A 13,523-nucleotide genomic window follows, 5' to 3' on the forward strand; every position below is an offset into this window, starting at 1 on the left:
CCTTGGCAAAGGATACTTGTTCTTGATTGTTAACTTGTTCAGTTCTCTGTAGTCAATACATATTCTTAGAGAACCATCTTTCTTCTTTACAAATAGGACTGGGACACCCCATGGTGAGAAACTGGGTCTAATAAAACCCAAGTCTAACGGCTCCTGCAGCCGTATCTTTAGTTCTTTTAACTCTGCTGGAGCCATTCTATATGGTGCTCTAGACATTGGTTCTATCCCTGGTGCCAGTTCAATAACAAATTCTATCTCTCTGTGTGGTGGCAACCCTAGTATATCCTCTGGAAACACATTCAGAAACTTAGAGACTAATCTAGTCTCCTCTAGTCCCACTGGCATGACTTGAGTGGTATCTACCACACTAGCTAAGAGTCCTATGCAACCACCTTACCATAGATCTCTAGCCCTCAATACAAATATCATAGGTACAAGGGGTCCATGCACAGTACCACCAAATACAAAAGGATCCTCACCTTCAGGCTCAAAGGTTACCATTTTCCTTCTGAAATCTATGGTTGCCCTATACTTCACCAACCAATCCATACCCAAAATCATGTTAAATTCGGTCATAAACAATTCTATCAAATCAACTGATAACTCTCTGCCCTCTACTGTCACTGGCAATGATCTGACCCATCTTCTGGATACTACTAACTCCCCAATGGGTAATAAGGGTCCTGAACCCCACAACATAATAATCACATGGTCTACATAGTCTATCAATAATTCTACTAGCAACAAAATAATGTGTAGCACCAGAATCAATAAAACAATATAAGGGGTTCCAGCACTAAAAAGTTTACCTGTGACTACTGAGGCACAAGCCTCAGCTTCTGCTTGTGTCAACGTGAACACTCGAGCTGGGGTCGAGCTATCTGCCTTTCTTGGTTCTTCCTTTCTTGCCCTCGGGCAATCTTTCTTCAGGTGCCCCACTATCCCGCATAAAATGTAGGCCTTTGCCCGACACTCCCAAATATGGTGCCTCTTGCATCTAACGCACTCAACAAAAGTCCTCCAGCCCTCATTGCTGCCCTGGCGGTTTACTGTAATACCACGTGGTCTCCTGTTAGGGCCTGGATCTGGAAAGGCATCCGGAGCATTCCTTTTCTGTTCACTAGGGCCTCCGCCCCTACCTGAACTCACAAATGGAGGTCCCACCCTCCTAAAGTCTCTTCTGGCCATGTTATCACACCAGATCTTGTTCTCTGCGCTCTCAGCTATGAGCCTTCTCAACCACCTGTGCATAAGTAGTCACTCCTGGATAGTGGTAATGCGAATATCCCGAACTATCCTAGGTTGTAACCCCTGGAGAAACCTCTCCCTTCTGGTCCCATCAGTGGGCACAAGTTCCCCAGCAAAATTTACCAGTCTATCAAACTTCAAAGCATATTCAGTTATTGACATACTACCCTTAACCAGTTTACTGAATTCTTCAGCTTTTGTAGCCCTAATGACATCATTGTAGAACTTTTCATTAAACAGAGTCTGAAACTCTTCCCAACTCAAAGCATAAAATTTTTTGGTTTGGGCTATCACTTCCCACCGAATTCGGGCATCCTCCCGAAACATATATGTGGCACAAGCCACTTTCTCATTACCAGACACCCTCATAAAGTCTAAGATGGTGGTAACCATGCTCATCCACTGCTCGGTCTTGGCTGGATCTACACAACCCTCAAAGACTGGAGGGTGTTGTTTCTTGAACCTTTCATAAAGAGGTTCCCTTTTATTCCTAGCCTCTGGCGGCTGCTCAACTGTTGGCACTGTCAAAGGTGGTGCCTCTGGTAAAATGTTCCCTGCAGTAACCTGTTGTTTTCTCAAGAGGCATATTTCTTCTTCCTGCCTCATTACCCTGGCTTGCAAATAAACAAGCAATTGTTGCTAGTTCTTAGGAGTTGGCTGAGGGGTCTGGCCCTGGTCATTATCCTAACCCTGTTTGTCATTATGGCCCTTATCTTCCTGACCAGCTGATGATTCTACCTGCCTTGGAAGCATACTTTCAACTTATACCTTCCTGCAATAATCAATGCGGCAAGTTAGGTGGTTATAACTAAACCTCTTGTCACCTCACGATCCAAGATCAAGAAAATATTCATCCACATGCAACAGTCGTGCTAATAAGCATGTCGATTCATAATTATAACAATTGACATTTATCAATTAACGATTAACGACACTAATAAGCATTTTCTGGCATACATGCAATAGTCTTGCTAATGAGTGTGTCCTGACTTACATGTCCATACAACAGCGCTAATAAGCAGTTCTTTGGAATTCACAAGCCATATCAGTGCTAATAAGCACATTCTTATTCATCATGTAGCAGTCAAGGGCAAAGCCCTATCAGTATATCTCATGCTACCTAATAAGACATGTAGGTTAATCATTTATATCCTATTTAAGCAGTTAAACCCATAACCACATAAATAGTTACTGAACCCTGAGTCGAGCTTGTCTTTAGTGGCGAGTGTACATGCCCAACCTGTCCACAAGAACCCTTAACCTTGGCACGCTCTGATACCAAGTTGCAATGCCCTAGATAGCCAAGACCATTACACTGTATCTTTTAAATAGTGCTTAACTTGCTAAATTAGTCCTTAGGACATAAACGTGCAGCTAAGTGTGATTAATGGGCCAGGGTTGAAATCTCGGTCAAAAGGAATGGATATTTGATTAAAAATGTTAAACTGTACATGGGATCCCATAATAGTGTTGACAAAGTTGTTTAAATTCCAAAATGGTCATTATAATTCAAAAGTTACAAACCACCGACCTAAGCGGCAAAAATAAGGTTAAACACTAGTTCCTCTAAGAAACCTTGGCCGTGGTGGTCATGCGACCTCATATGTACACGTTTCCACCTAAGCTCTCCGCTCATGGCTGGGTAAGCATTTCTTTTCCTTAACCTGCACCACATAGCACCTGCGAGCCAAGGCTCAACAAGAAAACTTATTACTGCATGCATACAAGTACAAGTAAATGATTATAAAATCATTCTGGGGCCCGCAAACCTAATCAGATGATCATAGAGTCAACTTGGGGTCCTTTACCCCGATAAATGACCATGGAGTCATCCTACGGTCCTGTGCCCTGAATAGGTAACCATGGAGTCATCCTGGGGTCCTGTTCCCTAGCCATGTGACCATAAAGTCACCCTGGGTCGTTAGCCCTAGCTCTGAGTAACTAGCCATAGAGCTAATCAAGCACTTTAGTTTTCTATGACCATGGGGTCGAACGAGCGTGTAATACTCTATTTATTAGATCTAATCATATTGACCAACGCCAGGCACACTATTCCTGCTCTTGACTCATAAGTCAATTCTTTACGACCAGCGCTCAGCACTATTGTCGTTCTTGACTGATAAGTCAGTGCTTTACAACCAACGTTCAGCGTTATTGTCGTCCTTGACTGATAAGTCTATGCCTTTCTCAAATAGATAATGCAGCCAAGCATTCATAATGCAACAAATAACCATATATGAGCACTCAACATGCTTCATCAATTATCATGTATGTCACATAATGGGTGCAATTTTCTTACCTCAGGCTTGACTGTAAAATAAAATAAGAATGGCCTTTGAGCCCTTAGCGGTAATCTAATCATAACAAAATATGAAATCCCATCAATAATGAGAACTTAAAGGTTCCCAGACCAAGACCTAGCCCTCAAGACCTCGAATTCTATCAGACCAGGTAATAGATTCGATCCTGAGCCTTAAGGTTTGTAAACTCACCTTTAAAACCAAACCTGGCCGAAAAGAACCAGGCAGGCTACGACCTGCCCCCAAGGACCGTGGCGCGCCTTCCAGACAAGCAACCCCCTATTTGGGTGCTAGGGGCGGGCCTTGACTTACCCTTGAGGGTCGCAGCGCGCTATCAGGACATAGCCCCTTCAAGGCTTTGGGGTTCGCACAGGTCCCGACGCCCAAGAACACAGCACGCGATTTGATCCTGCGAACCCAGCACCCCTGTTTTCCTCAGCTCAAAAACTCACCACAACAACACTTCCAAACAATCCCAATATCAAAACTATAACTTAAAACAACATTATCACGAACCAGCAGTAAAACCCAAGCTTTAAAACACTCAAAACACACTACACCAAATAACCCTTTCCACAACATTTAAGAATAACTCTTTTAAAAAAGTGTTATCCTAAACCCATAAAATTTGGCAGGACATAAAAAAATGGCGCACAAATTCATTAATTGGCAACAAATGAAATATTTGTGCCAAATTGTATTATTTCACTTGCTATTCTCATTTTCTAAATCTACATATCTCATTCTCTCTCTTAACTCTCTGTCTCCCTCACATCTATCTAAACCTAGCAAAAATCTCCTACCCAAACCCCAAATTTTCCCGAACCTCCGAGACCTCTCTAAACAAATTTCCAAACTTTTTGAGAGGAAATTCTCCAAATTTCCCAGAAATTTCCCCACAGCCTCAAACTCCTAGCTCTCCCTACCTCTCACCAAAATCCTAAAATGCTAGCCCTCTACTAATAATCTTTATCCTGTGCCGTTTCGGTCTGCTTCTGGGCTCGGTGGTGGTGGTGGTCCCTTTGACTTGCTCCGTCGTTTCGATCGCTGATGCTGGTGTAGTACGATCGTGGTGGATCGTGGTGGAGGCTGGTGGTAGGGAAGTTAGTTGCTGAGATACACTATTTCCGAGAAATGTACGGTCTCCGGCAGTGAGCTATTACTTGCTTATTTTCTTATTCACTTTGTCTCTCTCTCCTTTTTTCGTGTGTGGGTTTCATCGTTTTTGTTACACTAGATAGCCATTATTTGAGCTTCGAAATCTCCGTTAGACATGGGGTATCTGCTAAAAGAGGTGCTCAAGACTCTTTGCGGTTCGAATCAGTGGTCTTATGCTGTGTTCTGGAAGATCGGCTGCCAAAACCCTAAGTAAGTTTTAGTTGAGAAATAATTTGGTCTCAACTAAAGGTGTAGAAGTAGTTCTATAACTTTTCTTTGGCTGATATTTGTCCCTGGTTTGGATGAGTAGAAAGAAGCTCAACACGTGAGTTAGATTCAATTGAGTTAGTTTATCAACTGCAAAATATGGATGTTTATAGAAAATTTTCATTTTTTATTTTCGTTTTTGTCCATGTTTTCTCAGAAGCCAAACAAAGTAGATCTGTTGGGTCATTTCTTTTTCTTTAAAGGGTTTTTGGGGACTAGGGTTTGTGATATCTTTCTGGTTCTAAGATATGATACACATGTGAAAAGTCTTAACTATTATCGTTTTCTAGATTTTGTTTCGTAATCTGATTTTTGTTGTTTCCTATTTTTGGAATGTTATGTCTTGCTTTGTTCTGTTTTGCCTTCTAGATTCCCAGTGAAAAAAGCATGTTCATTATAGGTTCACTAACCACTCTATGCCTGACTCATTAAATATCTCTAAATCTATTGGTTCAGATTTCGGTCTGCGATGCTTGATTCTATTCAGATTTACTTTGTTGTTTCAAGGGGGAAATTTTTTTAATATTTTCCACTAGCGTATAATTTGATGGAAAAATCAGTTCCTTTTGTCTTTGTCTAAGCTTCTGAAAAATGCAATTTTAACTATTTTTTATGCTCAAATTACTGGGAAAAAAAGACTACTTTAGGTACTTGGAAATCAATATATAATATTGTTTAATGCTTCTTGGTACTGGACTGTTTCTTTAACTTTTAATATGCCCTAAGGATGAAGAATTTTACTTGTTGACAGGCCGCTAATCTGGGAAGAATATCACTATGAATCCTCAAATTCTTCTCTACCTGCAAGCATTTGTGGAGTTGGGAGTACTGAGCTACCTTTTGGAGAGTGGGAAAGACTATTGATGTCATCTGAAACTTGCCCTTCTCAGCTTGTAAGTCAAGTGGGAGATCAAGTCTCGACACTTATTAACAAAATGATGATTAGTAATCAGGTCAATATAGTGGGTGAAGGGTATGCATTTTCCATCTTCCATTAAGTTTTTTAACTATTTAATGTGACTACCTTGTAATTTGTAATGAAGTGTATGCCTTCTGATATTCATTTAATTATATATTTTTGAGGTTTCAGAATAGTTGGGTGAGCTGCATTTACTGGAAACCATCAATGGATTCTTTCAAATAGTTATGATAAATATGTCCATCCCCCAGAGGTAATATTATCAATAATGACACTAAAGAATTTTGTCATACTGTATTGCTCATTTTGCAGAGCCTAGAGAGATGGTCTATAAGTTATAACTCATGTTTACTATGAATGGTTGCAAAGGAAAAGTTAGGGATTGTCTCTGAATTTTATTTTCTAGTTGTGTATGTATGCAATTTGACATCTGAAACTTGGAAGTTTTTTTTATTTTTCTTGGATTTTTTTAGATCTTAAATGAGATGTGTCACCAATTTTCAGCTGGCATGCAGGTTTGCTGCCTTTATCTGCCATCTGCTATTTTTGTCTAGTCTTTGTCCTGCTCATTTGGATCGTGGTGGAGACTGGTGGAGCTAGCAATAAGACCGATTCGATCCTCGCCAAGTCGAGACTCCGGACCATTCACGTTGGATTCGAGCAGCGGATGCCGAATTCTTGGGAGGGTCATCATCGATTGGAGGCTCAAATGAGGCTTCGTGCATTGAGGTGAGTTCATGGTACTTTTGCTCAGCTCAGTTGTTGATTTTAGCGTTTATGTTAGTTTTGTTTCCAAAATTGAGCTACATTTATGATACTTGATCTAGAAAATCTGAGAAATTTACCAATTGAAGTAACCAAGATGAACTCTTTAACATTTAGGTTACTAAGTAGTGTGTAAATTATAATAGATCCATTCGTGTTGTATGATCCACAGTCTCTTTATTTATCTTGCCAAATCCCCAAACCCTCTCCTCCTCTCACTCAACGTTACCTATTTCTCACCGCTTCTCTCTTTCTCTCACTGCCTCTTTCTCTTTCACACGGAATCCCGAGGTATGTGTAATCTTTTTCTTGTTTTTTTTCCTTGGTTACCTTTCTCTTTCTCTCACTCAGGGTATCTCCGGTTTTTGTCCCTCTCTCAGTTACTATAAGTTTTTTTTTTTAGTATCCATTTTTGTATTTATGGGGTATTTTTATGATCCAGTCTCTCTGCTGTGCTCTTAATTTGTGTTTTTTTTTTTGGTCTCACTTCATTACAATTATGGTTGGAAAAAGTTGATTTAGGGCTTGATTTAAACTTTCAAAAAAGGAGAAAGATCTCTAGAAACTGAATAAGAAGGTATATTCTTTTAAGATATTCTGTTTGTTATTTCAAATATTATGCTTGATCTATATACATGTATGTGTTATATATATGTGTGTAAATTTCCTTATTAATTTTCTGTGCATTGTATACGCTTATGTTTAATTGTTTTTAATATGATTTATTATAATGTGTGTATACATGTGAAATAAAGAATAAAATTAGGAGCATCTCTCTTGTTCAATTTGGGTCTTCCTTGCACAATTGGGTGTTGGTCAATTAGGGTTGATATTTGAGGTGTTGAATGCAGCCGTGAGGTGTGAGTTTTTAGAATGGAGTGACTATATTTGTACTTTAGGTCTTGGTTATATAGATTATCACCATTTTTATAGATTTGCACATATAACCATTTCTTTGCTATTTTCTTCTTTCAATTAAGGTACACGTCTTCTCTTCTCCACTCTGTTTAAGTGTGTAGTGGTATATTTGTAGAAGCTCTCTTTCCATTTGTGAGTTAAACGACATCTTGGAATGTTAACTTTGCTTGATTTTTTAACTATGTCAATATATACATAAAGGGTCTCGAATTCAGCAACTACTTTAGCACACTTTTGAATGATTATGTTGGCCTATACTTATTTAGCACACTTATCATCATATATGTGAACTTATCACAATTATTTATATCAACTGATTCTAAATCATTTACTACTCAATGGACATTACTCTTGCCAACCTGTGATGTATTACAACCAAGGTGAAGAATTAACTCTTCCAAACAATCATTATACTTGATTCTCAAGTCTTAAGTTACAATTTCCACATATTTCTGGTGTAGGTATTCTTTACTTGATTCAACGGGGAATCCATGGTAGATTGCTGGTGTCCTTGTTCAAAATTCTCATGCTTTTGATAACTCATTCCCATGAAAACAGTCTTTAATTGATGTATAGTAAGTTCATCCTTTAATAGACTTGTTAAAGAGTTCAAAATAGTACATAGGTACAGGTTACATCCAACTACTTTTTAATTCTTTCAATTCATCCTCAAATGTGAATAAGTAATTTTACTTGCTTTTGTCATGTTCTTCTTTATTCTTATTTTTGTGTATATATAAATAAATTAACAAGGTCATTCTATATTCTCTATTCTCTATTCGCACCTTTCTTTCCTCACTTATTTTGTTCTTACTTTGATACAAGTTTAGGTTCATATTTTAAATTATTTGAATATGGCAGTTTTAATTAATAATAGTCCTTTAGATTTGGGCTGTGTTCATTTTTGTGTTTGTGTGAGTTTTTGGATTTTTCATTAACTTTACTGTATAATTATTTATTTTACAGCAATTTTATAGTCTAATTATTGATTATGAGCTATCTTTTTGTTGTTTGGTTTGTTAGTACTGATACTTTACAAGGATGATTGACCAAGCTGCTGATTATTGTCCATGATTCATTCTATAATTAAGACAGAAAGTATGCTTTTTAGTTTGGAAAATTACAAGAGATGAACATCCATACTCTAATTTTAGTCTTACAAGAGATGTGTTATATGTTATTTTCATTATAAATTCTATCTTATGTTGTTTATCCTTGTATAATGCAGATGCTAAAGAAGCTAAGCAAAAAATTACGTGGTGAGGATTGGAATTGGAACAACATAAACACATTATGTTTGGCAATAGGGTCTATATTTGGTTCGAAGATGGAATAATAGGTACATTTTTTAGCTTACCTTATAAATATTATTTCTACTCTTTTTTTGTTTGTTATCAATGTTTATACTTTCTAATTCAACTATAAATAGTAACATGTCTTGTAAAATTGAATATACAGTATAGAAAAGGTGGAAAGGATTTGGACCAAAAGCTTCTGCAGCAATACCTGCTAGGCTGTGTGTTTTGCTTTAATGGGCATTGGCAGCTCATTTCATGCTCAAGAAACTGTTGTGAGTGGGCAGAGGTAGGTTTCCTTGCCTTATACCTATTGTCCTTTGCTTCTTTGAAAAAGTTCTGGGTTAGTTTTGGAATGTTTGTTTGTATTGAGGTTCAAGGTAGTGTAAGGTAACTGTGGTCTGTGTTACTCTTGAACTAATGGTCAATGCCCCACAAGTGTATGACAAAATGATCCAAAGAAACTGTATATAGATTATGAGCTTGGACAGATAGAATATGTTGTATGAGCCCTTTGGTTTAATGAAGTATTCAAGATAGTCATAGAGGGTGAGCTATATATTTCTAGGCTAATAATATAAGTCTTGAGACAGAGAAAAGGTAGAGGAGATAGAAAAGATGCATAGTCTCAGTGAACAATATACGTTTTAAAATAGTAGTTAACAATGTTGCTTTGTTTAATTTTTATTTCGTAGAATAAAATTAAAGCTCCCATGATCAAGGATATGATTCAAATCCTTTTGTCTCTTAGTCTAATTGCTCTATTTTTATGGTAATCAATTAGTTCCTAAAATATACATTATCTAAAACATACCTCTGTTATTTGGAATAGAGTAAAGGAGATTCATTATTTTGAGCTTTTCTTTTCAAGTCTACTTGATTTAGTAATGGGTGAACATGATTTAGCTCTGAGCCTTCTATTGCTAATCCCACGATTTTCTTCTCATCTTCAAGTTCAGTTAATATAAAAAAAACTCCTACATTTGGTCTTGCAATTCTGTTGAGATTTAGGAATTTTCCTTGTCTTTAACAAGTCCTGGTTGATTTGGTTGGGTGCACAAACAAAAGAAGTATGGGTGTTCTTTGCCTAGAGTTCTCTTTTTTTTTTCTTTTTTCTTTTTTGAGAGAGAGAGATGAAGACAGATTTGAAAATGAAGAAGGAAAAAAATGAGAGCAGTGAAAATTTTGTGGGATTTCAGATAATTTTTAAACAAAACAAACATAAATGCCCAAAGCTTTTTTAATCCAAAGTGTTTTTTGAGTTTATGAATTGTAGTTTGTGTTGTTGGTTTCTAGTGCATGTGTTCTAGTAATTTGCAAGTTGTCTTTTTTAATGTACATAATAAAGAAGCCTCTACATTTCTCAAACAAACAAAAATAAAATAAAAGAAGCCACTACACGTACATTATTTAATTTGCATATAATATATATATTTTGTTGATTCAATTATTCTCTGTAGTTAATTTTTATAAAGTCTCACCACATTAATTAAAAATTTGATTAATTATGTACTCAATTATTACAATTGTACTCAATTATTCCATTTCATAACTAGCAGTGAGCCTTTAGTAATCTTTATGATGCCATTTGAAGACTTTGTTCAGTTTGTTCTTGATATATTGTCAATCCATTTTCCTCAATTTAAACCATTTTATTATACTTTATCTGATATAAGAACAGAGAAGTTGTCCATGAAAAACTTATAAACTCATATAAATTAGAGTGACAGAGAGATAGGGAGAAAGAAAAAAAGAGAAATCAATATTCTTTCTTCTGTTGTTTTATTTTAGAGAGCTTGAAAGTAAGTTCAATTCAATTTCATTTTCTGGTTTTAGATATGCAACACACATTTTAGATATGTAACAACATACATTAGTTTTTCTGTGTGCCTTCAGAATTCAAATCGCTTAACTAGTGGCTGAAATATATCGCCAAGGAAGCCTAGATTTAAGATGCTTGTGTTTGAATAGGAATGACAGGGAATAGTTGTTTTTCTTTTTGGGTTTACAGCATCTGATGTTTTTCATGAAACACAATTTGAAATTAATGTCTTCTAATCCAGTGAATATTTCAATATGCCCTTTAATCTTTTTAGTAGCTTGTACTTTGTATTGTGTTTAGTTATTAGTAATGACTGTTTAGATTAGATTCTTTGGTTAGATTAAACAGCTTTAGAAAATTCTAAGGATGTCCTTTCAAAGAAACACTTATATTACTATGTTCTGTACCTTTAGAGGATTTCGAGGATGAAGTCTCTCTTTTAATTGCTGGAGACTCATGGTTCTTGGTTTTGACAATGGATAATGATGTAGGATTTTTGAAATCTGATCACAACATAAAACTAAGAACCCACTTCTGAATTATCTTAAGTTGTTTGATCTCACCAAGGAATTATATTTTGCTGCTGGTTTTAATGAAGTTTGAAGTGGTTTGGTGCTATTATCAGTAATCCTTCCATAACTTTAAATTTCAGCCAAATGTACTGAACTATTGTTGTGGCTGGAAAGCATCAATTATATGTTTTTTTTGTTTTTAGACAGAGCAAAGGGAATTACTGGCTTTGATTTTCTTGTTCTTTTTTCACTTATTGTTTATGTTCTTGATTTTATAATTATCATTTTTCTTGCTCTCATTGGTTGTCCTGAGAATGAGGATAATGAAAAGTTGGGTTTCATTTCTTTGTTGTTTGTATTTTTGTAAGAAATAAACATTCTGAGGTTAGGGTGATGTCTTTTATTTTATTTTTTGAGATGTATAGGTGATGCTTTAAAAGTATTAATTATTATCAAATGAGTTGAGGTATTTTTTGAGCCAAATATTGGTTTGGTTTTGTGATTGGAGAATAGTGGAGTGTATGTATGTTGATGATCATATATTGTTATATCGTATAGAGAGAAAATGAACTCTAGTCTTGATGTTTTGAACTTATTGTTTGTTTCACAAAATGTCTCAGAGAATTATAAGCATATTTTAAATGATTGTTTGTTTGAATAGTAAGAATGTCTCAGAGAATATATATATATATATGTCATGATCTTTGTAATTAATCTCATTTTTACACACTAGAAAAAAATAAGATCAGTTGGGCAGTTTACAATTGGATTTTTGCCACCCGAAATATACATTGGTTTGGTTGAACACTATAATATACATGTGTACCTATAAGATACAAAATAAACATATAAGAATTTGATCTCACTTGGCTAGTGGTTGCTCATTTTTTTGTTCTGTTAACAGAAAAAATATTTGGACATGGAAGTAGTGTGTTCGAAAGTTTCAAACTTCGGATTATTTTAGCTTTTATTGAGTGTTGCTTTTACTAGTAGGCAGAAGTTTGGCCTTGTTTTAAGTTGCATGTTTTGTTGCTTCAGTCGTTTTGCATGGTAGTACATCTTGCTATACCCTGCTGTTTCGTCAAGTTTTGGAGTTATTACAAATTTAATTTAAACTTTATATGCTTACAGGTGGAAACTAGCTTAAGTCTTATGTTCTTAATAATAAAAGGACTTTTTTTTTACAATGTGCAGGTATATTGAGATGATTTCTTTGGAGCAATTCTTGACAACATTTGTAGTTGAGGCCTTTAGAATGGAAGAATGTATTTCACTAATTTTTGTATACATTTCTTTTTTTGTATTTAGTGATAAAGGAATCCGAATTGGGCATAAATTATGTTGTAATATGATTTCTTAAGCCTAAACTAGTTGACTAAATATTGTAATTACATTTGAGTAATTAATAAAAATTTATTTCTGTTACCTTATTTGGCTTCAACTTTCATATTTGTTTTCCTAGTTTTGTGTAAGTAAAAAAAGATTATGTTTCTCTAAGCTAATATAACACATGTGTTATACTAAAGTGTAGTATAACACAAATAATGTGTTATACTAAACTGTAGTATAACACAAAAAAAGTGTTATACTAAAGTGTAGTATAACACAAAAAAAAGTGTTATATAATCGACTATAAATAACATAATTCAACACTTATCTATATATTAAAATAACACAGAAATTGTGTTATCGTTGACAGTACAATAACACATCTGTATAACACTGATAAAGTGTTATGTAAAGTACCCTGACCTACGATAACATAGTCGGTCTTAACACATCAGAAAGTGTTATGGTATGTTTTGATAACACATTTTCGGTGTTATTAAAAGCATTTTTTCTTATAGTGACACTACCAAGAACCCAATACGCAACCTAAAACTCTTAAGCTTAAAGGCAGCCAAAACCATAGAGAAAACCAACTAAAAATGGAGTTGTAAACCTCACCTCAAATATGAGTTGAATCCTTCAAGTGGCTGCAATTCAATCTTAAACCCCAAGCCTTAAATCCTCAAGCTTGAATCCTCTAGCTTTGCCCCAAAAATCAAACTAAGAGAGAGAGAGAGAGAGAGAGAGAGAGAGAATGATCGAGAGAGAAAGAGAGTGCCCTATTTCATTCTACTAGGTTCTGCACTTAACCCCCCTTAGGCTAGAAAATGACCCTTTTACCCCTTAGTTAAATCTAGGCCCTTTGATGCCCCAAGGGAAACCTTGTCATTAGTCATTTGTCCCGTTAATCATAATTAACATCTTACAATTCCCATCACATCTAATATCCTCGAATAATTATCAAATCATTTCCCATTAGCTGCTCAATCC

At 35.7% G+C, this 13,523-nt stretch overlaps 1 long non-coding RNA gene across 1 annotated transcript; it reads left to right on the forward strand.

The window, feature by feature from the left end:
• Positions 1-8,668: 8,668 nt before the first annotated feature.
• LOC133780687 (uncharacterized) lies at positions 8,669-12,535 on the forward strand. The gene is made up of 3 exons (XR_009869512.1): positions 8,669-8,914; positions 9,034-9,159; positions 12,399-12,535. It is a non-coding gene; the product is annotated as an uncharacterized LOC133780687 (long non-coding RNA).
• The last annotated feature ends 988 nt before the right edge of the window (positions 12,536-13,523 follow it).

Source organism: Humulus lupulus, chromosome 5 (genome assembly GCF_963169125.1).
Source record: "Humulus lupulus chromosome 5, drHumLupu1.1, whole genome shotgun sequence".
Lineage (NCBI taxonomy): Eukaryota > Viridiplantae > Streptophyta > Magnoliopsida > Rosales > Cannabaceae > Humulus > Humulus lupulus.